This window comes from Ostrinia nubilalis, chromosome 20 (genome assembly GCF_963855985.1).
Source record: "Ostrinia nubilalis chromosome 20, ilOstNubi1.1, whole genome shotgun sequence".
NCBI classification, from domain to species: domain Eukaryota; kingdom Metazoa; phylum Arthropoda; class Insecta; order Lepidoptera; family Crambidae; genus Ostrinia; species Ostrinia nubilalis.
In genome coordinates, this window is record NC_087107.1 from 2,604,093 (window position 1) to 2,631,373 (window position 27,281).

General features: G+C 37.8%; 1 protein-coding gene across 2 annotated transcripts in view; it reads left to right on the forward strand.

Moving 5' to 3' along the window:
- The first annotated feature begins 1,623 nt into the window (after positions 1 to 1,623).
- LOC135081442 (LIM domain only protein 7) overlaps positions 1,624 to 27,281 on the forward strand; it is a 264,365-nt gene continuing 238,707 nt past the window's right edge. For both annotated transcript variants that reach the window (XM_063976129.1, XM_063976128.1), the window contains exon 1: positions 1,624 to 1,833. The gene's annotated coding sequence lies outside the window, so the exon portion shown is untranslated. The remainder of the gene's footprint in view (positions 1,834 to 27,281) is intronic.

Below are 27,281 nucleotides of genomic sequence, written 5' to 3' on the forward strand. Positions count from 1 at the left end.
ATTCAAAACTTTTTATCATTTGAGCACGTTTTATATTATTATCATTGAATTGAAAATTATCTTGACTACAAAAACATGGAATTGACTTGCGGAAATTTTCGCGCGAAGATTTATTATGACTTTCGACGTGGTCAATCAATACAAAACTGAAGCGGTCAGCTAAATTTCACTTTTGGTGATAAAGGTCTATCCTTTACCATTGTAAAACGCTAGTTTAAGAAGTATAATATTGTATGTCATTGGCTCACCAGTGAACTTTGCGAAAGTCGTCCAAAATGACTAATTGTGGCGGAAAACATTGATGTTGTCAGAAAATGGAAGAGAAACCTCGTCATGTGATATATCGTAGGATTGAGATAATCCTAGGCATTAATTCCACTAGCAGTAATAAAATATTGTATGACCATATTATGGTTAATACGTTTTATTCTCGCTGGATGTCACAAAATTTTTCAAACGCTCAATAGGACGCTTGTGTCGTTTAGTCCTTGGAAATTTTTGATAAATACGTTTAAAAAGCTTTAAAAGCCGTTTTTGAAATTGTGACAGTTGACGAATTAAGGATCTATGCATAATGATCCTGAAAATAAACAGCTATCGACTATAGAGGTGTTTTAAGATGAACCAATTCCAACAAAAGTCCCATGCGCTCGGAACACTTTGAAACTTACGGTCGCCTATTTTTCCGAAATATCCGATTATGTGACAGAAACATCACTAGAGAAATTTAGAATGGTTAATTCTTAATAGTAAACAGCCACTTTTTTTCCAAAAGTCTTCAGTTTAATAAGGGAAACTGACCAGCATAGTCGAATCGCCATACGTGACGAAAATGTGAGCTTTTACACGTCTCGTCAAACAACTGACTATTTGAACACTCAAAATATGAAATAAACAGGTCCAACGCTACAAAATTCTTGCTTGGAATCTAAACACTTCTTTTGGTACCCATATATTAAAATTAAATGCGTTAACAGCGATTTGTGTAGCCAGAAGCAACTATCGGTGCGGTCAAAAACTATGCTTTGGAGATGCCTCAAGCTGAGTGGAAAAAATGCTATGAAAAGTATTTCGAACACATTAAAAAGTACATAAATCATGAAAGACAATACCAATAAACGCAATCAATACCATTTTAATAATAAACTACTTTGTTTTCATAGTTAGGCTCACAACTTAAATAGTGTCCCACGTAGAAGTTACTTAATTCTTCCTATAAGTAGATTTCCGCAATTTAGTAAGTAGCACAAAAGTATTCTATGAAAATTTGTGATGGTTTTCAATACTACCAATAGTGAATGAATTTATTAAAAAAATATATTTTTAATATTTCAGTAGGTACCTACCCCTAACAGGTAAAATTAATATAAGATAATAATAATATGCACATGTTTATTGTTAAACAGTATCTAGTTTTTACCCAACTGCGTCAGAAGGAGGGTTATTTACTTAATAAAGTAGGTAGGTACCTTTGTGCGGGCCTCAAATGTGTATTGTACTTGTTAGTATTTATAAATTTTTGAAATTTACAGGTGGGATAACCGAACGGGGCGCGCGGGAGATCGCGCAATGACGTTTCGTATTCGTATCTCCTCTCCGGCCGGCCGGCCAGTCCGCCGCGCGGCGTTGTACCGAGTGTTTGTGAGGTTACGTCGCTTCGCGCGCCCGACCGTCTACCGCATTTAGAACTGACCCGTGAACATACACAAATACCACACACCTGTGAACAAAAACTCTACAGTGCTCCCCTTACAGTGAACTGAACAAACTGTGTGTCAAAGTGTCCAAAGAAAACAATCTTTCTAACCATCTCCGTAAGCCGAACCTCGTTGCGTGAGTACCTATCTAAAGTTATTTTAACTGTACTTTCCATGCTTTGCCATGCCGGTTCTTAGATGTCTATAGAGGTATTCGCAGAAAAAAAACCTGTTTGCGATCCGAATGATTGGCCACATCGGATATTTTGTGGAAAACGACGATCTAGGTCGTATTTCGAATGATACCTGGCCGATTTTGATGCGGAGTTGCGGACAAAATGATTAGAAACGACGAGCTGCTCTTAGAAATGGTCGGCTTTCTGCTTTGCATCCGAGCGGAGCCAGTTTTTTCGCTCATTATCTTCGTTTCTGTTTTATTTTGCTATTCAGTTGGTAGCTGGTCAGAAATGCCTACTCCCTACTGCGGTTAGCAAGTTTAGAAACGAAATTTTGATTACAACAAAATTTCACTGTAAACCACGTTAGAGATGTGCTCTGTACAACAAACTGACGTGTTGATGCTGTTCGCTCACACAATCGTGCAGCTCTAATGTGTTTTGTTGAAAACACCTGTCCACTTTCACAAAATGCTTCGTTTGCTTCTCTCAAATCTCAATCAGCTGAAGTTTAAAAGGTAGGTAGCCAGGTTACCTACTTACAAAGCAACACAAGGTGTGTAGGCTGGTTCTCAGTAATATAGGCACCTACCTAGGACTTGAATGGATACCTACTTAGAAGTTGCGTGCCACACGGCATAATGCATGTCTAATAAGAAATCGTTAACTTAAAAGTGGGTATGAAATATTAATATTGCTATCCCACGATATCAAACAATTCAATCGATGATTCTGTGAGAAAATCTAGGTAAATAGGTAGGTAGGTACTTGCCTAGTTACAAAGGGGAATATTACTCAGACAAACGAAATTTCCCTACACCTCAGGCCGGCCGCCTCAAATAATCTACCTACTGTCCTAACTAACTCATAGGTAGGTAATAGTATCATAAGAATACTTACCATAGTAATGTAACAAGAAATTCGTCTTTCGTGCATTTAGGGAACATTTCTTAGCGCCAAAACAAAATTAAACAGTCTTAATTATTTGGTTACCTACATGAAATATGCACGTTACATTACACAAGTTCGAATCCGGTCTTACGTCCGTTTACCACAAAAACTCCAACGACCTTGCACACACTAAGATCACATTTGAAATTAATATTTGAGTTTTTATTTCAAGAAATGTTGCATGTATGCAATATTCACCGTACATTAACCTACCAAATAGGTAGGCAAATTAATAATTAACAATAGAAATCTTAGAAAATAGGTAGGACAAAACAAAGAAAGATCACCTTACCAAAGAAACTAATTCTTAGGTAGGTATTTAGTTCCCTCACGTCACCACATTTGTAGTTTACTCCATAGTAGAAAGGTTAAAGCCCAGAAAATCCAATTAGTACCTACTACATTTATGGGGCAAAAGCGTTTTAACAGCTCACAATGTCATTTGATTGGTTGTGTCAACTAGTTCTATTGATATCAAGATTGTAAGGGTCATTTTTTACTCCAGAAGTCCAGATAATGTACCTACTTCTTTCATACGAAAGGAAATCTGTTTTCGGAAAATTTGTACACAGAAGTTAATTCTAGCGTGTTTATTAATACCCACACGTACGAACATGTGAGAGGTTAATTGGATTAAACAAAACGTTAATCTTGGCGCCCTCCTTACGAATGCCAAGTTGGTAAATCCGCCGGGAAATCAATAAAGTACAAACATATTCGGAAAAGATCGCGCATCGCTACTCGGAAACAGAACGGTAGAATGCAGTCTTTTTAGGGAGATGGATGGATAAGCCTGGGCGCAGACCACCAACTTTTAGTTGACCGATAGTTGGGTCGGGCTGTTAATCAGTATGGAGATGTATGAAAGTGCGCACATTACATCGATTTGGTATCGGCCGATTCTTCATACAAATCAGAATCGGGCCCAACTAATTGCCAACTAAAAGTCGGTGCTCTGCGCCTAGGCTAAAGCAATATTTTACATTGTTATCATGGAATAATTGAAGAGTACACAAATAGGTTTCATAATAACAATGTGGATCCTTCCTTCATCAGCCAATGGCGGGATGGCGATCAGATATGTATGAGTAGCGATGAGTTCACATCAACATGCACAGCAACATGGTTAGGCTGAAGCTTAAACCCCTATGGCTGATTTTAGTGTCACGCGGACTGTCAGTGCGGATCGCTCCGCACAGCCGATCTGTATGAACTGCTAGGGAGCGAGCGATTCCTCCGGACCGCATTACTCTAAAACGCTCCCCAGAATTTCATACCTACAGAACGGCCGTGCGGAGCGGGTCCGCACCGGACGGTCCGCGTGACACTAAAACCAGCCTATATTGTGCTTTTTTAAACATAACCCACCACCTTGTCAAAAATCCCAATTCTTCCAACCTACGGAATCGCTTTTCCTCCACAAGGGACACTACTGTGTTCATTCTTTGTTGTGTTGAAAATTAAGTCGAAGAATAAAATAAGGTGTCGACGAGAACTGTCAAACAATGCCAAGTAAACGTGGGAAAACAATTCGATGACCTGTTTCTTGGTAATAAGGTTTATTTTGAGGTTAAGGTCACCCTTTGACTTTCGTCTGCTTTCTCAGTAAATATTGTGAAAATCTGGATTTGTTTAAAAACATGTATACAACTGGCTGCAAATGAAGTATACTTACTTGGTTACTAATAAGAGATATTGTATTTTTGGAGCTCATTAATGCGATTCGTACTATTCTAATTTTTTTTTAAAATCTACAGTTCTTGGATTTTTACATTTTAAGAAACTAAATGGGAAAAATCGTGTATTTTTTTTTCTTTCTATGAAAAAGTTAGAAATCAATCCAAATAATTTCAAACTTCATTCTACAATCGAATAAGTACTATTTTTACGCTTCCCATCTACTATATGTGTTGAATATTGTAAAGGGAGTTAATTAACACACTTGGGCTGATTGCACCATGTTACTTTAGCTTTAACAAACGTCAAAAATCTGTTCAAACTCCATACAAAAAGCACCGGTTATTGTCATAATGTAGTTACAGTTAAAAGTTAGTTGGTGCAACTCAGCCTTAAAAGAAAACCAAACTTCGCTGAACTCAACAATTACCAAAAGTAAAAAAGAAAAGTCTATCAGATTAAACGGGCGATTAGAGAATTATTATTAAACAAAGTTATCGTGTTGAAACGCAATTATAACAATACCTTGACGTTCGCTAATCGGTACCTTTCCACAATCCAAAGTTATCTAACCCGTAACTATTTGGTTACGGTTAGGGCTGTCACTGAAAATCCGGAAAGATTCTCTCAATTAACAGTTACGACATTCTTTATCATCTTTGTCACCATTTCAGCCACAGAACGTCCACTCTTGAACATGGCCTCCCTCAATTATTTCCAGATTGACCGGTTAGATGCGGCCTGAATCTTACTGAATCCCATCTAAAACTCTAAAAGTGGATTTGGAAAACAACCCGAGGACTAAAAAAAAGTCAAAGAATATACACTTATTGTTAATTAAATCAGGAAGTACACTGTCTTATTTGATTTTTTATCAAATGGCCATGCTATAACGTTCAAGAAATAATTATAATCGGGATTGGATCTCATTTTATCGTCCGCCTGGCAACAGTGGCAACCCTACAATTTACAGTTACGTAAATATCTAATTACTTGCAAATCATATCGTCTGTCACTTCCTCGAAATAATCAAGGCACTATTAAAATGACCCGTTCGTTGTAGCTTTAGAGATTAAAATTGGACAAGTGAGATCGATTTTGCGGTCCGATCGACTGTATCGAAATTCGTTAACCGTTTAGTAGGTATTGATTATGTTATTATACCTAGAAGACTAATCATGTAACGTTTTTTAAATTGTTGCTAAAATATCGACGCGTCTAGTTTTTAATAGTTTAACACACTGACATTTCGTATTTGAAAACCTTCAATGCAGTTTTTTCTAAATAACAAAGCTGACTGTGTGAGTGTACCGAACTGTTACGTACATACCTTTTGGCTAAAAAAACTTAATAAAGACGGACTTATCAACATTGACTGGTCTAATGTGAAGTAAGATAAAAAAACGAAAGAGTGGTTATTTATTTGAAACTTTTTAAGGCATTTGAAATCTAATTCGCATAGTATCTTCACGAATCAGAATTTCTAATAGTTGTAGGTAATTGTTTCGCATGCGAAATGGGAACCGAATTACTTCAAAAATACGTATACAATTTCTTTTTTGTTTTTTTTTTTTTAAAGATTATTAGCAATTTGTATTGACAAATTACTAATAGTCCCGTTAGCCCCTCGTGGTAAGTTAAATAAGCTTGTGTTACGAGTGGGCTCACCACAATAGTCGAGCGGCGGTGAGATTCGAACCCGCGTTCCTCGGATCTCGAGTCGGCCAGTCCGACCCTTTCACCGTTCGGCTATCGTGGCTATAAATCGTATAAAATCGTGGCATTAATTATTGTAAACACTGAATAGAACTGAAAACCTGAATCGGACAATTGCGTAACAGTTTCAGTTACGAATTTCACGATGTGCAAAAAACCAAACACCTCGCCTTGACACGGTATGCCAAGTGGCTGACTTGGGCAACTCGATAAGTGCTATGACCATTTTAGGGTTGTGAGATCTAGGCGACCTAGGTGTTTCAAAAGTTGAAATAAAACCTTCGGTGTTTAACGTTTTAGTGGTATTTAATCGGGTTTTAACATGTGCGCGGATTTTTCTCTTACTGAGCTTCTGGCTAAGCTTCCCTCATCTAAATCTGCAGAGTGGTTTAAGCGTGAAAAAGCAACAAACGGACTTCTCATTTTTAATATGTTACCCACTAGTATCTTTTTTGAAAATCTTTCGCTTTAATAGTTAAACCCTCCGGCTAATCTAAATACGAGTATTATGCTTGTATGTTAGGAGTGGGTTCACCACAAAAGTCCAGCGGTGGGGTTCGAATGTGTGCAACGTTCCTCGGATCGAGTCGGTTAGTTCAACTCCGACACCGATATGGGCTGTTGTTGCCTCAATAGTAGAATGATCTACCTTTTTATTCATTTCCTGAGAATCACCCCCTTCCCATCTACCAAATTAATACTTTGGTCTCCTCGTATATGAATATAATATGATAAGGATAGGTATAAAAATGGTCAGTTATTCATGACAAAACGAAAACTTAGGTTGCTTGAAAGTAACTATAAAGCCATTATGTACTTATTGTCCAAGGTAAATATGGTCATTTGTATTGTCACCGCCGTTAATTTACTTGAATGTGCAGCCAATCACGCTAAGAGAACGGATTGGTAGTTGTCACCTGAGGTAGGCACAGCAAAAAAGGCGCGGAAACGAGATTAATTTTATTTTACAGTCGAGTAAAAATTCTACACTATACATTGTGAATATGTGCAATGTGCAGTAGCCATAATTTTTGTGGACCTTACAATACATATACTAAGATATAGACAAAGAACTTTAAGCGTCGTACTACTCGCATAATTGCTGACCGTATTTTGCGTTTTTGCCAATGAAATTAGTAATTATTATGTGCAGTCAACAGCACATCAGACTACATCTTTGTTGCAAAGTAGCTCCTATTAAGGTGTCATAATAATAGATGGAAGATGTAAAGCCTTGTATCCACTTGAGCATGCTCAGGCGAATAAGCGGCTCATTTGGCCGAGCCGCTCAAGTGGAGACGCCTGAGCACGCTCGGATCCATATTACAACTCAAATTGTCTCATATTAAAACTCAATAATTCAAATTGAGTCTGATCTATTGTTGTCTCATTTGCAATTCAATGACTATATGTTTTAGCCAATAATATTTTTTGTAGCATTTTTTGCTGACCGTACCGCGACCTTGCACTGCTCTTGAAACTCGAAAGGTAATCTCTTATCAGTAGACTAGCTCACATGCCTTAGTTTAGTCGCGGTTATTAAACAAGTTGCTATGCTTATTTAAAAATTAAAATAGCCATTCAGTGTGCTTACCATGAGTTTTCGTTAGGTGTGCTCGCTAGCGACTGCGTAAAAAAATGACATTAATTATTTGACGTATTGTGCAGCGCCCCTAGCGGCTACTTTTAAGAAATAAAATCTTCATAGATTATTTTGACGTACTCGCTAGCGAGCGCACCTAACGTAAACTCATGCTAAGCACACTGGTGTTGGTATTCAGTCGAAAGCACAGCGAAATTTTGCATTTCTCTAGTGTATTTTGAATTGTATGCCCTCTGATTAACATACTTTAGGGCTCAAAATACTATAGTAAATTACCTAAGCCTTTGTAGTAGCTTGAGTGCTTTCGACAAAGATATCCTGGCCAATGTGGCCTAAATACCTACTAGGTTGGGAAAACTAGTTTTTTTCTTTTCCTTCTTTGGTAGATTTATGGTTTATCAAAATTGTTGTATTGAGTATTATAGCATTATGAAACTTCTTACAAATTAATGTTTAAAAGTATTTCTTTGCTTTTTCTTGTTTTACATACTATGTAAATATGGCGAATGTTTCATCATGGTTCCAAAAGTTGCAAAAATCCGTTCGATCATTCACCGTTACTCCAATCTGGCGAACGAGAACAATAAAAAACCGGATTATCAGAAGAGATTAAAATCGGCCTACAGATTCGCCATATTTTGCCCAAAACACAATAAAGCTTAAAAAATTGGCCGGTTTCCTTAACATTTTGGGATTTAGCTTGAAAAGTAATAATTAATGATAATTCTGATTTGATACGCTTAAAAGTCATCAGACACATTTTGTTGACCTGGATACGACCCTTTCTTTTAATTTTAAGAATACACTAGCAAAAAACTTAATAATCCCCAAATACAAACTTTCTAAAAACACTATTTTCCCGTTTAAAATAATAAAATCAAAGAAGAATTTTTGGGTCTTTTTTAAGTATCTACTTACAGATAAAAAATTTTTCGTTTAGTGGTGTCAACTGCCTAAAACCAAATTTTTTTATCGATGTAGAACCCACCAATATTCTAGTCTCAACAACTACTTGTTGGCAGCTCTATTAGCTCTTATCGACTAGTTTTTACGATATGAAAGATGCATTCGCCGACCTGAATTCGCCTCTGTATTTAATTCTCCGATTGATAGTGCCGTCATCGAAATTGAAATATCGATAAATACGATATTAATCGATACGCTTCCTCTTATTAATTGACGGTTATGGCTGGGCGTTGGTGATTTATCTCTTTGTATGGTCTGATATTCTCGTATGGCAATCATTCATATTTTTAAAACACCATACATACAGTGTCAAAGCATTAATAACTGCTTTTTAAGGCCATTTATTTCCGACTTTTGCAAAGGTCTGTCATAGCTTGTTGACAAGGTAGTCTTTACAGATGAAAATGAAAATGGTAGCTCTCCAAATAATTTAATTGCTGCTTGCAATGTCTTTCAAACATTTTTGAAGTATTAATTAAATTTGACTAGACCCACCCACCATCATTGTTACTTATTATTTCTACAGACACTTCGATCTCCAAAGGAAATGATACTTTGAGATTGAACGATGGAAGAATGGGAACGTATTCACTGACCAATAATTCTAAATTCTCTACATTTTAAGTCCTTATTTCTAATTTGATCCACAAGGGAAAGCCTAAGTATAGCCTTCGTCAAAGATAAAAGCACCCCTCTAGTCCTAAGACTAAGGCCCAGAACAGACGGTGAAACGCAACTGCAACGAAACTGCAACTGTTACTTTTGAGTTGCATCTAAGTTTCTGCCATAGCGTCCGTTGAGAGACCACACATGACGCGACCAGTTTGAAACTTTCAGTTTCAGTTTCATTCATCAGAAAGTTGCAGTTTCGTTGCAGTTGCGTTTCACCGTCTGTTCTGGGCCTAAAAGTGCAGATTTATAGTAGGTTAATTTATTGTTCTGAGTTATCACAGCTGGTAGGCTTCTGTAATCGTTACTCCACATCTAAATACATTAACAATGGCAATATCAATTTCCAAAGATCGGCCTATAAAGTAAAGTAAGGTAATAATAATAATTTATGGTGATATTATTACGGACTTTGGTTAATGCCTGTGTTTTGTATCTTTCTAAAGAGATTTGTCAAAGACATGGCCACCGAGCAATGTTGCTAGGAGCAGTTGGAAAACCATGGAATTCACAGTACTACAACAAACTCACCACCACCCATGGTTCTTCCTGACGGCGTACGAACCGAATCTCGGGAGAGCGCGCAGGTACTTGCTCTGGGCTCTTTTCCCCGGGCGCTTTGCTTGACTCCCTACAAATTTCTCTGATCCATGTCCCTTCTCATAGTCAATTCTCCCCCTTCTGGGGCTTGACACAGTTGACACCACAAATACGGTACTACAACAAACTATCGAATCCTGCTAGGAACAGTGTGATGAGCAGCTACTGGACAAAGGCCTCCCCCAAGGTTTTCCATAACGACCGGCCCTTCGCTGCCCGCATCCAGGTACCTACTTCCCGCGACCTTCACCAGATCATCAGTTCACCTATAGGGGGGCCTGCCCACACTATGTCTTTCATACCATCATGTTCTTGCTGCTACTAAAAGCCAATGTCATCTATAGCTTTCTTCCAAGCTACGCTTGCCGGTAATTAATTTAACACGATCAATTGGGTTCAAAAGTATGCTTTGCATGTAGGTAGGCCTTAGCAAGAAATTCGACTTCGGCTAAACCGATATTTCACCTCTGAAATAATGGCGTGGGCGTTACTTAACTCCGGGAAGGAGGACAATGGCCATGGAATTGATCCTTACCATAATTCGACATGCCACACGGCTATAAGCAAAAAAATGCATCATTATCCAGCTGCGAATGCGCTAAATTGCGCGAATTCGGCACGAATATACTTCAAAAAGGAAAAACATGAATTTGAAAGTCTAAAATAGATGCCAATTAAACTTTAGTTCCTAAATGTAACCACCATTACTGATAATGAGTACTTAATAACAAATGCGGCGGTAAAAAGACTTGAAATACTTTTCTGCGACACTGAACATACCGAGTCTAAATCACTTTACCAATACCAATTAAAAAAGACTCCTGTCCCATCATGATAGAACATACTTTCGCTCGAGTTAAGCGGAGATAAGAGTGAGCAGAAAATATTGTCCTCGATTCATAAGTGATTTATTAGTAGTTACCGGATATTTAATACCGTGGTATTATATCAGAAGCGGTGATTATTAGGAAAGTTCTATAGCCATTGCTTGTTGGGGAATGCGTTCAGCTATAAGATTTTAGTGTGATCGCGATGACTGATCGCGAAATAAAAGAAAATCGAAGCTGGCATTTGTTTTTTCCATGGAGATCAGGTTTAGATGCCTTGACTGATTGCAAAATAATAGAAATGCGTAACGCATTTGTTTTTTTCCAGGGTGATTATTGGGCCTATGAGTGTCGATAAGTTTCATATTTTGCGCATTGATTATGATTAAGCCGAGTAGAAAACTTCGGGATAGTTCCATCTGCTGACTTTTGCGACTAGTCCGCCTATCTTACCTTTATGTAGTTGCCTGAATGACCCATATTAGTAGGAGAATAGTTTTCTGACCCCAAAGCTGCCTGTAGACATCGCTGTCTTCCTGTCTCTCAGTGGATTGTTTGTATGTAATGAACCTGAGAGCTGAGATAGATAGTTCATATACCTATGCTGTTTTTTGTACGGTTTCAATAAAATGTAATGACAATAGAAGGTTGAATCTTATACGCCGGTACGGAACCCTCCGTATGCGTCATCGACAAACACTTAGCCGATTTTGACCATGAGTTCGACTTTCATAGCTTCTGCATAGACGATCGTATCTCCATAATAACGTATCATTTCCGAATCACCATACATTTTCTGAAATACGTGCCTGACAAGCCCCAATGATACGCCATATTTTAATACTCGTGATTAATTGCTCAGTGAAAGTCCGACATCGGCACTGTATGCTAAATTGTCACGATATGTAGAACTGACAGATTAATATTAAATAGATAACGTCGGTGCTAAGCCTTTGTTAGGCGCACTCTCACCGATCCTAGGAAGTTTCGATTTCAGTGGCACACTAAACTGGTCATGCAAATTGTTTAATCTCGATTGTTGTTATCTTCTTCGTAATTGAATGTCAATTGTTTGACAAGGTCTAGGGCATAAGTTATGGCTCGCGGGTTATCGGTTGTCATTTGGAAAGGAGCAATAAAGGATAAAGTTTATTGACTGACATTTAATGGCAGACAAATTGGTTTTATATATATTTTTTTATGATACGCAAGAAGTTTTAAGAGTCACCACAGACTACAGACAATTTAGCCTCCTTCCAAAGGTTGCTGTGCCCTAACTGGGTCTACATTACCTATATGACCTAAATGCTAATGTGGTGAAGCAATAAAGTATTGAGTATCGGCCTATAGTTTTTGGTTAGCTTCTATTCTAATTCGTAAGAGGAATCAGCCGATACCTAATCGGTGTAATGTGCGCAATTTCATACAATCCGACTAATCTGTAGATCGACAAAGTCTCTAGTTTGCGGGAGTCTTAATCCACTCAAGAAGTAATGTCTCTGTCTTTGTTATCTTGATTTGGTTTCTTAATTAATGTATCATTTGTGCTTAATTTTGATTCCGTAAACTCTCAATCTACCTCGATGATTTCATTGTCCAAATCTTTGAGTCCATAAAAGGTGTTCTTACTCATAACCGCCTCTGCATCAGCTGGAACTGTGTTAACGAGATCGAATCGATTTACGGTAATAAATTCCACACGGTCCTGGATTTCTTATCGATATGACATGGATGGAACGGACTCTTAATTTTGTTTAACATTGTTGCCGGCAATTCCGTGTATTAATACACCGTTTCTGAATAAGTGTTCTGAAAAAGACGACGTACCAATATGTGTAGTGTATGATGTACCTGGTAATTTTCGTCCGTGTTGAATGGAGCAATATCCATATTTTCAGGACTATCCATCCCTCACTTATGTCCATATCTTGTCAAGAGATGGAGACAAATAGACCCAAAAACGCGGAAAAGGAGTTTTAAACCTTATCAGTGGACGTACGTCTTCGTTTTTTGAGCCAGTTAGTCTTACATTCAATTCTACGTGATAGTTTTATTAAAACTGCATTAGATACTTATTGGACTGAATGTCACTGCTTTTTTTGTTGTGGCGAAGGAAATGCTTTGCGCACCGTCACTGCTCAAAATCACAACTCGAGTATGGATATCTGTGCTATAGGAATGTATACCAAAGCAAAAGCAACTATTGTTATAAAATATTACTAATCTCCTACTTACATCAGCATTCATTGGCAGTTGTTTGTTTATTTCAAACTAGCATTGTGCTTGCCTCCTATTAATTACATTGCAACATGCTATGTTGTTAATGCACTAGCATTTTATAACCATAACAATGCGGCGTATTAGCAACATAATGTCTTGAGTGGCCGACCGTACATACTTTGTGACACTATGGGAAGTTCTAACAATGACAGAAATGGGGGTAATGTGTTGTTCTTTAACCATAACTTGCTAGTTTTCGCTCTAATAAGAAGCAACGTAAGGGCTAAAACGACTGACCTTAGTTGTCTGTTGTTTTTCTCTATACTTATTGCAACCTTGATGTTTGGGTTTGTAATTTTTTCAAATTTTGGACCTCATTCTAATACGAAATAGTCGAATCATCGTCAGTCAGTTCTTCTACAGAATTTATTAGAAGCAAATGAAAGATTTGGCATACGCTGTTCAGTCAGTTTTTCAGACGGGTCGGGGAGTCCTGATGTTTCCATATCGATCCCTTAGTCGCCTTTTTCGACAACGTGAAAAGCAGAGGTGGTCCTTTTCTAATCTGCCGGAACCACACGATGCAATTCTAATGCTTCAATAACTTACTGATGTGGCATAAGATTACTGCATATTGCAACTGAAACCAAAATCGTGCGCAAAAGAGAAATTCAACTCTGAATTGTCACCCAAAGTCGTGGAGATTGAATCGTTTGAGGCAAATGCAACTTTCTCGCAAGCAGATATAAATCATTTAATTGTTATCATAACAATTTTAACGTGCACTCACGAATGGTTATAATTAGGCAAGATTATACACGCAAATAAATACATTGTGGTTTTTTCACAATGCTCATATTACTGGGGCTTAGTGCATTGCATTATAACCATTCAGCAGTGCCTAAAATTGGTCTAATACTCGGCCAAAGTATCCGTTTCGTTATTGTATAAAATGTGGTTTAAAAATATCCTATAAAAAATAAAATATGATAATGTTTTAGACTTTTTAAAGCGATTTTTATACGCGTCTAACATAGCTTTTATGTCCCTACCTCAGAAAAAAACTAATGCACGATACTGACTGACCCATATGGGACTGTTTTGATTGCTCTTTCTGTGCACTCACCGTTTTACGTGGTTTAAAAATAACATTTTATTATTATTTTACGATATTTTAACTCGTACAAAGTCTGTCCAGGCCATAATGTTGCATTTATTATCTAGAAACGGCATAAAACCTTCAATGGGCCTTTTAATTGGAGTAATAAATATAACGGATGAGTTCTGTGATCTTTGCCAGTTTTTAAGAAATAACAGAGGTCGTTGACATGTGTTTCTGACGAACTTGGGTAATTTAAGACGGCTCTTTTCATGTTTTAAGTTTTGTTTGATGATTCACTTGCGTGCGACGTTTGGATTATTTTAATGTCCTTAATTGTGCCTTACCAGTTTACTTCTCTTTCCTTATGTGTTAGTGATAACTTGATAAGGGATATAAAAGAGTAGAGTAGATTTATTTCAAACCTGCACTTAGCGGAATACCAGTTCCTCTTTAAAATCCGTTCATCATCATCAGTCCATTTTAGTCTCTACTGCAGGAGCACGAACTTCTCTAATTTACTATAGGTACATGAAGGATTTTCCTGCAATACCCACGCTGCAGTTTGCGATATTCTGATATGCGCCTAGTAGTCCTTAGTCGGCCGTTTGGTGTAGTGGTTCAGAACGGACTACTATGCCGAGAGGTCCCGGGTTCGATTCCCGGCCGGGCAGAAATTGAAATGATGAATTTTAATTTCTGTGACGCTGACGGGTCTGGGTGTGACTATGTATAATATGTATGTATTAAAAAAAAAAGTATATCCGTTAAGCTAGCACCCATAACACAAGCATTAAGTTGCTTACTTTGGGGCTAGCTGGCGCTGTGTGAAATTGTCCAAAGATTATTTATTTATTTATTATTTATTTATTTTACTAATCAAAATATGCCTTGCATCTGAAAATGTTTACATTTTGTTGATCAAAAGAATGACCAGTTTTTTACGTACATGTAGACAGAGTTTGAAAAAATATTCAAATCCCTATGATGATCTGATCCAAGAGTCATCATCATCATCATCTTAGCCATAGGACGTCCACTGGGTGCTGAACATAGGCCTCCCCCAATGCTTCATCCAAGAGTGTTTTGGACTATTTCTAACCGCCGCAATACATTCAAACAAGCATACAACAATAACAAAGTTCTCCCAAAATGGAAAAGCAACACTTTCGTTCCCAACAAGGACAGATGGCGTGCGCATCACGCCCATTATCTGAACATCAAAGCTGCGCGCGCGACGGAAGGGCTCGCTTGTTTGTTCCGCGCATAGTAATACATTAATGTGTTACTAGAAATTTTGAGATAAACAATTTTGTGAAGGTAAACTAGATAATATTGTACAGACAGGGATAAGCTGAACGTTGAAGCATCTTATTAAATTCTATTTTGTTGTAAACTTTTCCTAGTTTGCTTCATCGTCTATACGACCGACGGCAGCACAAGTTAACACGTTTTATTTCATTGTAATACGGGCTATTTTATGCTGTCGACTGTTGTACTAGAAATCTTATTTTATAACAAAAATTTATGGTCTGGTTTCCTGTCGTCCGTATAACGAAATCGTATCTACATAAGTATGTAAGAATCAAATGATAATTTTCCCTACTCTACTAGACAAGTTACAAAAGGTGACAGTTTTAATTTCGGAAAGTACCTAACTAAAACAGAGAAAAGCCAGAGCGAAGCGATTTTCGAATTACAACTGTCACGTTTTGTGACTTGTCTAGGAGAGTTGATTTACTGGTGGTAGGTAAGCGTAACACCGGGCAGTTACTGTGCTAATTCAAATCCCGCCAGAAGGCAACATTGGAAGTGATAATTAGAACAATTTGTTATCTATAAACAATACCATATTGACAAGTACTAATGACAACGGTAATAAATGTTTCAACGCAGAAATATTTAACGAGACACTGTCGAATCAAAGTTTGACCTTAGCTTTTTATATTGCACTGTTAGCCATGAGTAAGATATCATCTAGAAATGTTCCCGTTCACATTCTCTACATGTCAAGAATGAAATCAATAACTCGATTGGAACCACCCATTTTTCGTTACGTATCTGTTCAATTATAAATTAAAAACAAATCTAGTCTTCTTAAGTTTAAATGTCTAAGGCTATTTGCACATACTCCTCTATCAAGTCTATTAGATGCAGTAATCAATCATTAGAATACTACGCTAAAGCTTCAACGAAACCACAACGCGTGCAGATCGCCATCGCCGGTGCGATCATAGGCCAATGACAGGTCGCGCGACCCATCATGACAGTCCGCGCGACCTGTCATTGGCCTATGAATCCTATGATCGCGCTGGCGATGGCGAACTGCACTCGTTGGTATTGTTGAAGCTTTAATCTTACCCAGATCGATTTGTTTACATCAAACATTCTTTAAGCACTTGTGTTTACATTTAAAATCTTCTCAAACTGCAGATTCACACCAAAACTGTTTACTCATGTGCAGAACGGCGTTTATTAATAAACTACGTCATAATTAAACAGGGAACATCCAAAACATCCGTCTCCAGCTTCCCGGATAAATTATTGGGTTGTAGTAAACATATTATTATCCGGAGCCGGAGCCAGAAGTCGGCGTGTTTACCCGGGTTCACCAGGTGGCGCCGAAAATAACTGGGAACTAGTGATGTGAGTTGTGAGCACTCTCGAATCGATGAGATGAATAGCATGGTTTTAGTTAGTCAATAAAACCCACACAATAGAAAAAGAGTATCAAAATGGTGTTTTTTTTCTTGGAGTACGATAGTAATTTAAATAAACTTATTTGATACTAAAATAGTGGGCAGGCCCCCCACTAAGTGGACTGACGATCTGGTGAGGGTCGTGGAAGTGCCTGGATGTGGCGGGAAGGCCAGTCGTAATAATCCTTGGGGAGAGCTTTGTCCACCTTTGGCTGAAACGGAACGAACGTACGAACTAAAACAGCGTAGAAAAAGTTTTCACTCTTTGTAAAGCAGTGGGAATCTGTGGGAATATAGTACCCAGAACCTCACTTTAATCGGTAGCCAAAAAAAATAAACTTGCCAATGTTTTTAAGTTTTAACAGATCTTCAATGTCTGCTTAAAGGTTTTGACTAATTAAAAAATTACTTTCACTATCGATATGTATTTCCCCGTTAACGTCATCACTGTTAACTCATGGCTGCACTTCCTCAGTTCTCCTTTTTATAGCGCGCGTCTATTTCCACGTGATATAATGTTCTGTGGATCATTTGCATCGTTATGTTGTTAGACATTTTAGCTGCTTTGATTTCAGTTTGTTAATTTATAAAGAACAGATAATATTCTATAAGAAACATGACAGTGTAGCCAAAAAAGTACTCGAGTACATTCCACAATCTACATCACGATTGCATTATAATTAATGTGTACTTAAAAAAAGTTATTTCTCGAATCTTTCCTTTTAGCGTAATTAACATTGTATAAAGCAAGAGTGGATGAAGATTATGAAATAAAAAAGTCATAATTAAAATTCATATGACGAGCGTCACTCGAGAACAAAAGAAAGTTGCGCTCGCGCATTTCCTCACTAACGGTACATAGCGTACTACTAAAGACTAAAACATATACAGAAACGCCGTTGCATGCTCATATTCATATTGTTACAGATATTACAAAACTAGGCGTACCAGTTATTTCCCACGTCGTTAAGCGAGCTATTAAATAAGTGGTAGAATATGTTGTATGGGCCAGACAGGTTAAATAACTCCATTCTGACTTAACTGCAGTGGCAAGGTGAACTTGTATGTAGGGCCTGCATTTAAATGAAATCAATAGTCGATGAAGTTTAATGTAATCCGATCGCTGATGTATTAGATAACATTGATCTTAAATCTATATTATGAAACGCTACTGCACTAGAAAACGTTTATTGAATTCAACATTTTGCAGTTGTTGATTATTTCGTCTGTAAATCAAAAGTGGTTTATAACATTTTATTCAACTACGATCAATTAGATAGGTATTATAAAAACAAATCTGAATTATTTGCAATAAAATGTGATGTAGAAGTGAAATTGTCTTATGAACATTAATTGCAAAAACCTAGTGCGTCTAATAAAGTTTATAATCGTGAAACTAAATTGTTGGAAAGGGGCCGTCCATATATTACGTCATTCTAAATTAGGGGGGGGGGGGGGGTTGGTCTGCGGATGACGGTAAATGATAGATAGGGGGGGGGGTGTTTCGAAATTGACGTCATTCTTATTTATTTATTTATAGTTTATTGTTCACCTACAAAAAGATTATTTCTAATAAGAAATTTCTTCCAGCACACCTAGTAAGTGAGACTGCAAATGTGAGAGGCGGCTGAGGCGCGTACAATACTAAAAAAAACTCATAATAAACATACATAATGCAACATAGATGTACACAAATACAGTAATAACTACAGATAAAATACTCTAACAATAATATTACATACAGTGGCGGCGTAGCATGGGTTGGCACCCGGGGCGATCACCCCCCCCCCCCCCCCCCCCGTCACAAGTCCTATGGCACCCCCTGGTACCCCCCCCAGGATTTTTGGGGTTTCCTACCGATTGAAAGACAATCGCACCCCCCACCCCCCCGTATCATGACATAGACCGCAGATTTGCCATGCAGATGTGCCAGGGAGTACTAATCTGCGCGACTTGTGTCACCCCCTGATGCTTGGCACCCGGGGCGGACCGCCCCGCCCCCCCCCCCCCCCCCCCCCCCCCTTCCGCCGCTACTGATTACATATAATACTAGCTGCCCGCCCCGGCTTCGCCCGTGGTACTTACGTGTATCTATATCTATACTTATAATAAATCTGTAGAGAGGTCAATTCTGTACATGAAATATATTTTCAAAATAACTATCAGGGGGTGATTAGTGATCGATACTGATTGTCGGCCGTTTGGTGTAGTGGTTCAGAACGGACTACTATGCCGAGAGGTCCCGGGTTCGATTCCCGGCCGGGCAGAAATTGAAATGATGAATTTTAATTTCTGTGACGGGTCTGGGTGTAAATATGTATAATATGTATGTATTTAATAAAAAAAAAAAAGTATATAAGTAGTATATCCGTTAAGCTAGCACCCATAACACAAGCATTGAGTTGCTTACTTTGGGGCTAGCTGGCGCTGTGTGAAATTGTCCAAAGATTTATTTATTTATTATTATTTACTGATGCCAAAAATGCAATCAGTAAATTTTTTGTCTGTCTGTCTGTCTGTCTGTATGTTCCTTATAGAAACAAAAACTACTCGACGGATTTTAACGAAACTTGGTACAATTATTCTTCATACTCCTGGGCAGGTTATAGGATACTTAGGAATTCCCACGGGAACGGGCATTAGCGGGAAAATCCTTTTGTATGAAAAATCTAAACCGCTTAAGTTAGACGTTTGAAATTTGTCAAGCAGGTACCTTAGTAAACTTAAAGCTTAGTTGTAACAGGATATTGCAAAATTCTTACGGGAACGGGAATAAGCGAGAAAAAACATTTGTATGAAAAAATATAAGCCACGTAAGATAGACGCTTGAAATTTGGCATGCAGGTACCTTAGTAAATTTAAAGCTTAGTTACAACAGGATATTGCAAAATTCTCACGGGAACGGGAGTTAGCGGGAAAAAACATTTGTATGAAAAAATCTAAACCGCGTAAGTTAGACGCTTAAAATTTGGCATGCAGGTACCTTAGTAAACAAGCTTAGTAACAACAGGGTATTGCAAAATTCCCACGGGAACTGGAATTAGCGGGAAATTCCTTTTGTATGACTGACTCACTGACATACCCACGCACAGCCTAAACGGCTAAACGTAGGCACTTGAAATTTATAAGGGACGTAGCTTAGGTACCATAGAGGTGCACTAAGAAAGGAATTCCCGAAATTCCCACAGGAACGGGAGTTAGCGGGGAAAAACATTTGTATGAAAAAAATCTAAACCGCGTAAGATAGATGAAGGGGGTCAAACGGGATCCACGCGTACGAAGTCGCGGGCGGCCGCTAGTTATACATATAAACCTTCCTTAAGAATCACTCTATCTATTAAAAAAAAAAAAAAGGTGATTCTACAAGTGTTTTAATTTTGTCAAACTGGTAATGACGTCAATTTTGGGAGAAGGGGGGGGGGGGGGGGGGGTCATTAAGAAATGACGCTAGGATGATTGTAGGGGGGGGGGGGGGGGGGGTCTAAAATCTGAAAAAAATCGATGACGTAATTTATGGACGGCCCCAAAGTGACGTTGGAAGATACATTTGCGAATCGGCGGTTGGATTGATGATATACAAGTTATCTAGGCCTAAGATGCGCGTCACGATAGACTTTTATCGATTTTACGTAATAAGCCCATTTATTTGTCGTCTAAAATCATCGATAAAATTTTATCACAGCGCACATCCTAGCTCGGTAGATAACATCAAAAGTAAGACACTATTAGCTACCAGTCAGACAAACGACCCACCATAAACTACATGAAATAGATGAATGCTCACTTCTAAAACCCATAGATCTAGATCGAAAAGGTAATCTTGTCCGGACCTAAGTCGCTTATTCATCTTGATTTCTTGAATTTATTCCATCATATAAATTCCGAGATTAGAGAGAACAGATGCTGGTTTCCTATAATGTATCACTATCGAAGGATGAATTATCTGCATCGTGAGATTCTCCTGAGACAACGGTTCAAATGGTTCTGGAAATTGTCGTAAAATATTCGTCAATAAAACATCGTCTAAGTATACGACAAAATTGCGGTTGTTACGGACCATTAGATATGGACTAAACAATTTTCATTAAATTATAACTACGCCCTCATTCACAAGACAATATAAACGCTCAACACATTACACTTCGCATATTCGAAACTGCTAATCTGAATCTTATTTCCAACAAAATAAAGGAGATAATAATCAGAAATGGACTCTACCTGTTCAGAGTTTATCACAAACACAACGACCTTGCTATTCTGTACCTCTCACTTGCAATTAATGAGTAAGGGCCACAGCAGACATGCAACTTTTAGCATCGGCGATTTTGCGACTTTACCCCTTTTTTATTACATCGAAATCGCGCATTTTAGTGACTATCGATGCAGCACCGCGATTTTGCGACTTTATGCGAACGCGGTATCGGAATCGCGCGTTTTAGCGACTGTTGTCGCTGCGTCGAGCTTCCGAAAAGCGACTCAATTGCCGCTTTTGAAGATTTTAAGTGTGCGGTGTGGTGAAATGTGTGGTCGATGCATTCAGCTTCTAAAGCAACTAAATTGCCGATCGCCGCTGTGAAAAGTAGCATGTGTGTTGTAGCTTTAACAACGATGCTAATACATCACGGTCCGATTATTATGGTTATGGAATAAACGCCTATACTAAATACGTTAAGATATCCGTTTGACATTATAGAAATAGCAATTAATCGGTTAGGAAATATTCCATAATATTCATGTTAGAGCACGACAAATTGTGTAAAGCAATTTGTCTGGAGTAGTTCAAAGGATCAAGTTAGATTGATATTGTTTACATTGAATTTCTTCATCACCTAAACTCTTTTGGCATCGATTTTAGTGTTTTACATAACCTAGTACTCGTAGATACAATTTTACATTGTAATGTCTACAGGCTTTTACATAAATCTTTTGTTCTGATTTATTTACTTTTATTGCCTATAGTCTAATTTCCGTATCAATAAATTGATCATTGAAAGTTTCAACCATATTGACTTATCTGCGATGAAACTCAGTGATTTAGATAATGGTATTATAATCTGTTTTACTTCTAAGATTAAGGGAAACAAATTTCCGAGAAAACTTCATTGTTTTTTAGCAAACTCAATTCCAAAGGACTGGAGTTTGTTTACCAGAACTCTTATTTGGGTTGGGATGCTCCTGTCGGTTTCTGTCATATCTGGGATTGAAATAAAACCCCCTTCCCATGAATCATTCGGGAGTGAACCCACAAGCGTTGATTACTGAACCAGCGTCAGATTACCATTTTGTCACCGATTTGTCCGGATGCATTTCATCAAACTCGGCGACAGGGTCATTGGCTTGCATGTGTTACGTCTGATGGCCGTCCAAAGCATGAGTGTGGAGCGTTTGAATTAACATGTACTACAGAATACGGCACATCAAAGTTAACCTGTGGCTTCTTATATCTTTGTAATTGGGCTGACTTTACAACAAAAATGTCAATTCCTTTTGCTTCTTGGTTTTTTTACTTGGTAGAGTAATGGAGTTGTTTAAAAAGCTTTGGTAACTATAGCATCACTATCATAAATTAGGCTAATTATAACTAGAACTTTTGGGATCTTAAAATGAACATTTTCAACATTTGCTTTAACTTTTGGCTCTTCTATCTGTATGTATTTTCACATTATTGTTTGCTACAATTTTGTCAATTTACAAAATATAAACAATAGAGTTTGGAAACAAATAAACAATATTATTCCAGACTTTAGAATATCCACGCAACCAGATTCACTAAACTTTATCCAAAATCTATACTAATAATGATATTCTATGTTTAGACTATTTTCTTTTGAATTACACCATACCCTTTTATAGATGTTCCCACAGGTTAAAATGTAATCACGGCACAAGAAAATGGTCGACTTGCGTGGATCACCGACCAGCCAGATTTGATCTCCCGCTTCCCCCTCCCACGTAGAAACGCATCTAAGCGTGGAGGAAGCTGCATAGAGAGCAGAGCTCAACACTCTTTGGTTTCAGAAAAATAGTGGTCATTAGACCGATGAGCCGTACCTTCCGGATTTTACCTGCATTGTTTTAGATTTCTCACATTTATAGTGTACGATAGATTAAAACCTTATTAGGGTGTGTTACGCGAAAGTGCAAACTGGATATTAATTTAATTAGACATCCAAAACATTTGTTTGCGTAAAATTACAAACATCGTTACTAGATGCCCTATAATTTTTTTAGTTACGTATATTCTGCAATAATTAACGAAGCATCTGATTGGATTTTACACAGACAGCAAAAACTACACACATCGGATAATTTCATCAAATGAAAAATAGAGTAGAAACATCGCACAAAAACTCACTCGTAGCTTTGTTTCAAGCACCGACGCGGCGACGCCGTCTGCTACCAAACAATAAGGACTCCCTAACAAACAATCACTAAAGCCTCCTTCGCTCGTGGCGCCCTCAGACAAAACAAAGCCTCCAGACAAAACAGCTGTTGAGCACGTAAGGCCAAATTAAGACGTAGACACAAACTTGAGCCCTCATACTGTGGAACAAAGCTCAATTTGTTGGTCCTCGAAAACGCTACAGTTACGCAAAGGGTAACAAGGAGTTGGGTTACGAATTTCAACCATCACACCTGGAGATAAAGGACAATGTTGTGCCTGTTTGTGAAGAGGCGAAGGGTTAGTTTTTAGAAGTGTTATTTGAGTCAGAGCAAACAAAGGCTGTACTCAAAGGGAACACTAATGACGATGAGTCTGGGATGTCAATTATAGGATACATGAAGGAAACTTGGAAATGTTAGTTTGACATTTCAGATACGAGGGATTTTGCAAACGAAAATATTTTTTCTGGTTCGGTTGCACAATTTTGGTTACATAATTTAGTGGAATTGTTATTCAATTGCATTTTATTGTTGCAATAAAGATCCACGGTTTTGATACTTTATGAGAAGCGTATGACTCATATTGCTTCACGTTTGCAGCATTTTGTATACACAATAAGTTTCTTTATTGAAACTTAAAATATTCAATGCACTTTGCTGCAGCCCTTTAGGACTTCAGAGTAAATCGATCACTTATGCACATTTGAATACAAGAACAAAACTATTTAACATTTGCGATAAAATTGCCCTGTTATTATGACAAACTTGTCATGCACAACCGTGAAAGACATCTTGGAGATCTTCAGCCAAGATAAATTTTGAATGGTTGTGGAATTCTGAACTTTATGGTGTTACGTTAAGAGTGACCGGTGAGGTCTGGGGTGAACAAGAGGTTGCGTCCTGCAAGGACATTTTCGAAGCGTGCAACACTGAGAATGCGTAATGAGTAGTGATGGGAGATGAGGATACGATGTCACCAGACGAGAAAAGTAAAACGGTAGGCTTTGAACATTTAGTTCCTCGAAATAATTAATTTATTACATAGGAGCGTGCTATTATTATATTCATAGCGCTAAAGTAACATATACAGTTTTTATGACTAAACTAACTGTGTATCCGCATCCGATCCGATTTGAGACTAACGGTGGATTATAAAGCCCAGAAGATGTATATTATTTACGCTTGCATGAGATCGGGAAGACAAAGGCTGGCATCGTGTCGATGGTGCACAACAAGTCTCAAGAGAATACCTGTTGTCTTTCTTTCTACAGAGTTTAGGAAGAAATTATGGTTACGATAGAAGAAAACTGGCCTTGTAGAACAATTTCTTTATATCTTCATCGATAACATAACTTCTCTCGGTGATGTTACCATCACTAGTAATGACAGATCCGCGAGTCGCATCGCTAATATGCGCAATGAATGCACCTTATTATGGGCCTTTTGTTGTGTATCTGTATGGCCCATGAATATTGAAGGGAGTTTTATTTTGCGTATTGCAAACATCACAATGACTTGCCAGGGCGGACTCACATTTGTGGTGTCAGCCGTAGGACTTTACAAAGCCTTATTAAAGGATGACAAATGGATCTGATGTATGGAGTACATGGCCATGAAATGAGACCAGGATATCGTGGTACATTGTGTGCCTTCCGCAATCCATCCACTTTCTTTTCAACCGACTTCAAAAAAAGGAGGAGGTTCTCAATTCGACCCGTGTTTTTTTTTTTTTTTTTTTTTCTATGTTTGTTACGCGATAACTCCGCCAATTATGAACCGATTTGAACAAATCTTTTTTCAGCGTATAGGTAATACCTCAAGGGTGGTCCCATTTAAATTTAATAATAAAAAAAACAACCCCCAAGGGTGGAAAATTGGGGATGAACTTTTTTATACGCAATATCTCCGCCGATTATAAACCAATTAGAACGATTACTTTTTTGTTGAATAGGTATTATCAAAAGGGTGGTTTCATGCGAATTTGAAGAAAATATTTCACCCCCAAGGGTGGAAAATTGGGGATGAACTTTTTTATAATATACATTAAGAATATGGTCTCAATGTACTGCCTACCTTCAGTGGTATCATCAAGGTAATAATTAGTTAACTAAAAAGCAAGAAATAAGTAAAATTTTATAAAAAAAAATAAAACCGACTCCAAAAAACCTACACTAAAAAGTAGAAAAATAATTACTTATTACCTACTTATTTATTAGGACGAATTATTAATATTTATGTAGGTACCTATACCATGATTGATACTTTTGGAGTCGGTGCAGGCAAACTTTACATGTTTCATAATCTTGGCACCGACTCCAGAAGTATCAATCATGGTATACCTACATAAATATTAATAATTCGTCCTAATAAATAAGTAGGTAATAAGTAATTATTTTTCTACTTTTTAGTGTAGGTTTTTTGGAGTCGGTTTTATTTTTTTTTATAAAATTTTACTTATAATGTATTCTGAACTAGCTGTGGCGAAAATTGTTTACAAGAACAAAGCCTCAGTTAAGTACGATGCTCATGTTATTTATCTAGGACTGCGCCCACTACAAAATCTACATTATTAAACTATGTAAAAGCAATATAAATCTATCCTCTCAATAATTCAACAGAATTACCAAATCTCTGCAAATTCCCCACAAACATCAATAAGACCCTGACACTATTTTATGAACTTTTTAAGAACTCGTCACTTCACAAGGTTCAATACTATTAGGGCATCTCACGAAAACCGCAGAAAACGTTTATATCTGTTTAGTCACACGTGACTCAAAGTGACATCACATTACTTCACGACGCCAACGCAAAAAATACGTCCAGAAGAAAATACTATCAACATTTTACTCAATCGAATCGTCTCATTGACCTTCAAAATGTCATTCACCAACAGAAAATTGGCAGCAATTCAAAATAAAGAGTAGTTTACATACGCATAGCTTTGTGTAGATGTAGGAATGCAGTTTGCTAGAATAGGGAAACCCAAATTGCTTCCATGCAAATGTTACTTTAATACATTTGCAATTCTCCCATTGCTACTTCACACGGATGCAATTTATTAATTTCGTGTTGTTTCTGATTGCCATTCACGTAATTTTTATTAACGATCGACTTGCGTTTTTTGTCATTGTTTGTATTGATGTAGAGCAATACTTTTGAAAAGAAAAACAAAAGATCTTTTGTACCTTACTCAGGTAGGCGTATTGAATTTATGATTGTTTTTCTATCAGCTTCGCCTTTTCTATGACCCACGACCTTATTAGTATGTTGACCGTTTGACCTCGTTTGGAACAATGGAGGCTCGGCTCTACGTCCATTTGGCTTCTGCGGTGCCTAATTGAATTTCCTTCGATAACAATAAGTTAATTACGATATCTTTGGCCACTTCCGTCGATGTATTGGATTGAGTTCCCTAAAAGGAAGTTTTCTATGTTATGGGTTTTGCTCTATCTTATCATTTTTGGCATAGAAATCAAATAGACCGTGTCTTTTCGTTCATCGTCGTTCCTTTGCGCTCTCTTCTAGTTGTAAAGACCGGTCTGTTAGCACGTAGAATTTTGCCCAATGACCCCAAGTTACCCATCCTTATCGCTCGCGCGTAATTATATTGCTGTTGCGACTGTGCGACGGGCGCCCGCAGTGAGTGTGCGAGCGCGACAGCAACATAGTTACGCGCGAGCAATAAGATATGTTAAATATGAGACGTGGGACGCGAGTGAAACAACTGCTTGCTAAAGACACACTGGTTTATTTCTACAACATGGGTGGTGGTCACATACATTTGTTAATATATAACTACCCACATACACAACATCTCCTCCCCTCATTTCTTTACATATTAACATTAACGTTCTTACACAATAATTATTACAAATATTTTTTATAATCTACTCTAGGGATGTTTCGCAGCAACCTCGTGGGGTTTCTAGAAAGAACCTGATTATCAGTGGTGGGACAGGTTGAATTAGTTGGTAGTTCCCTTTCCACTCTTCCC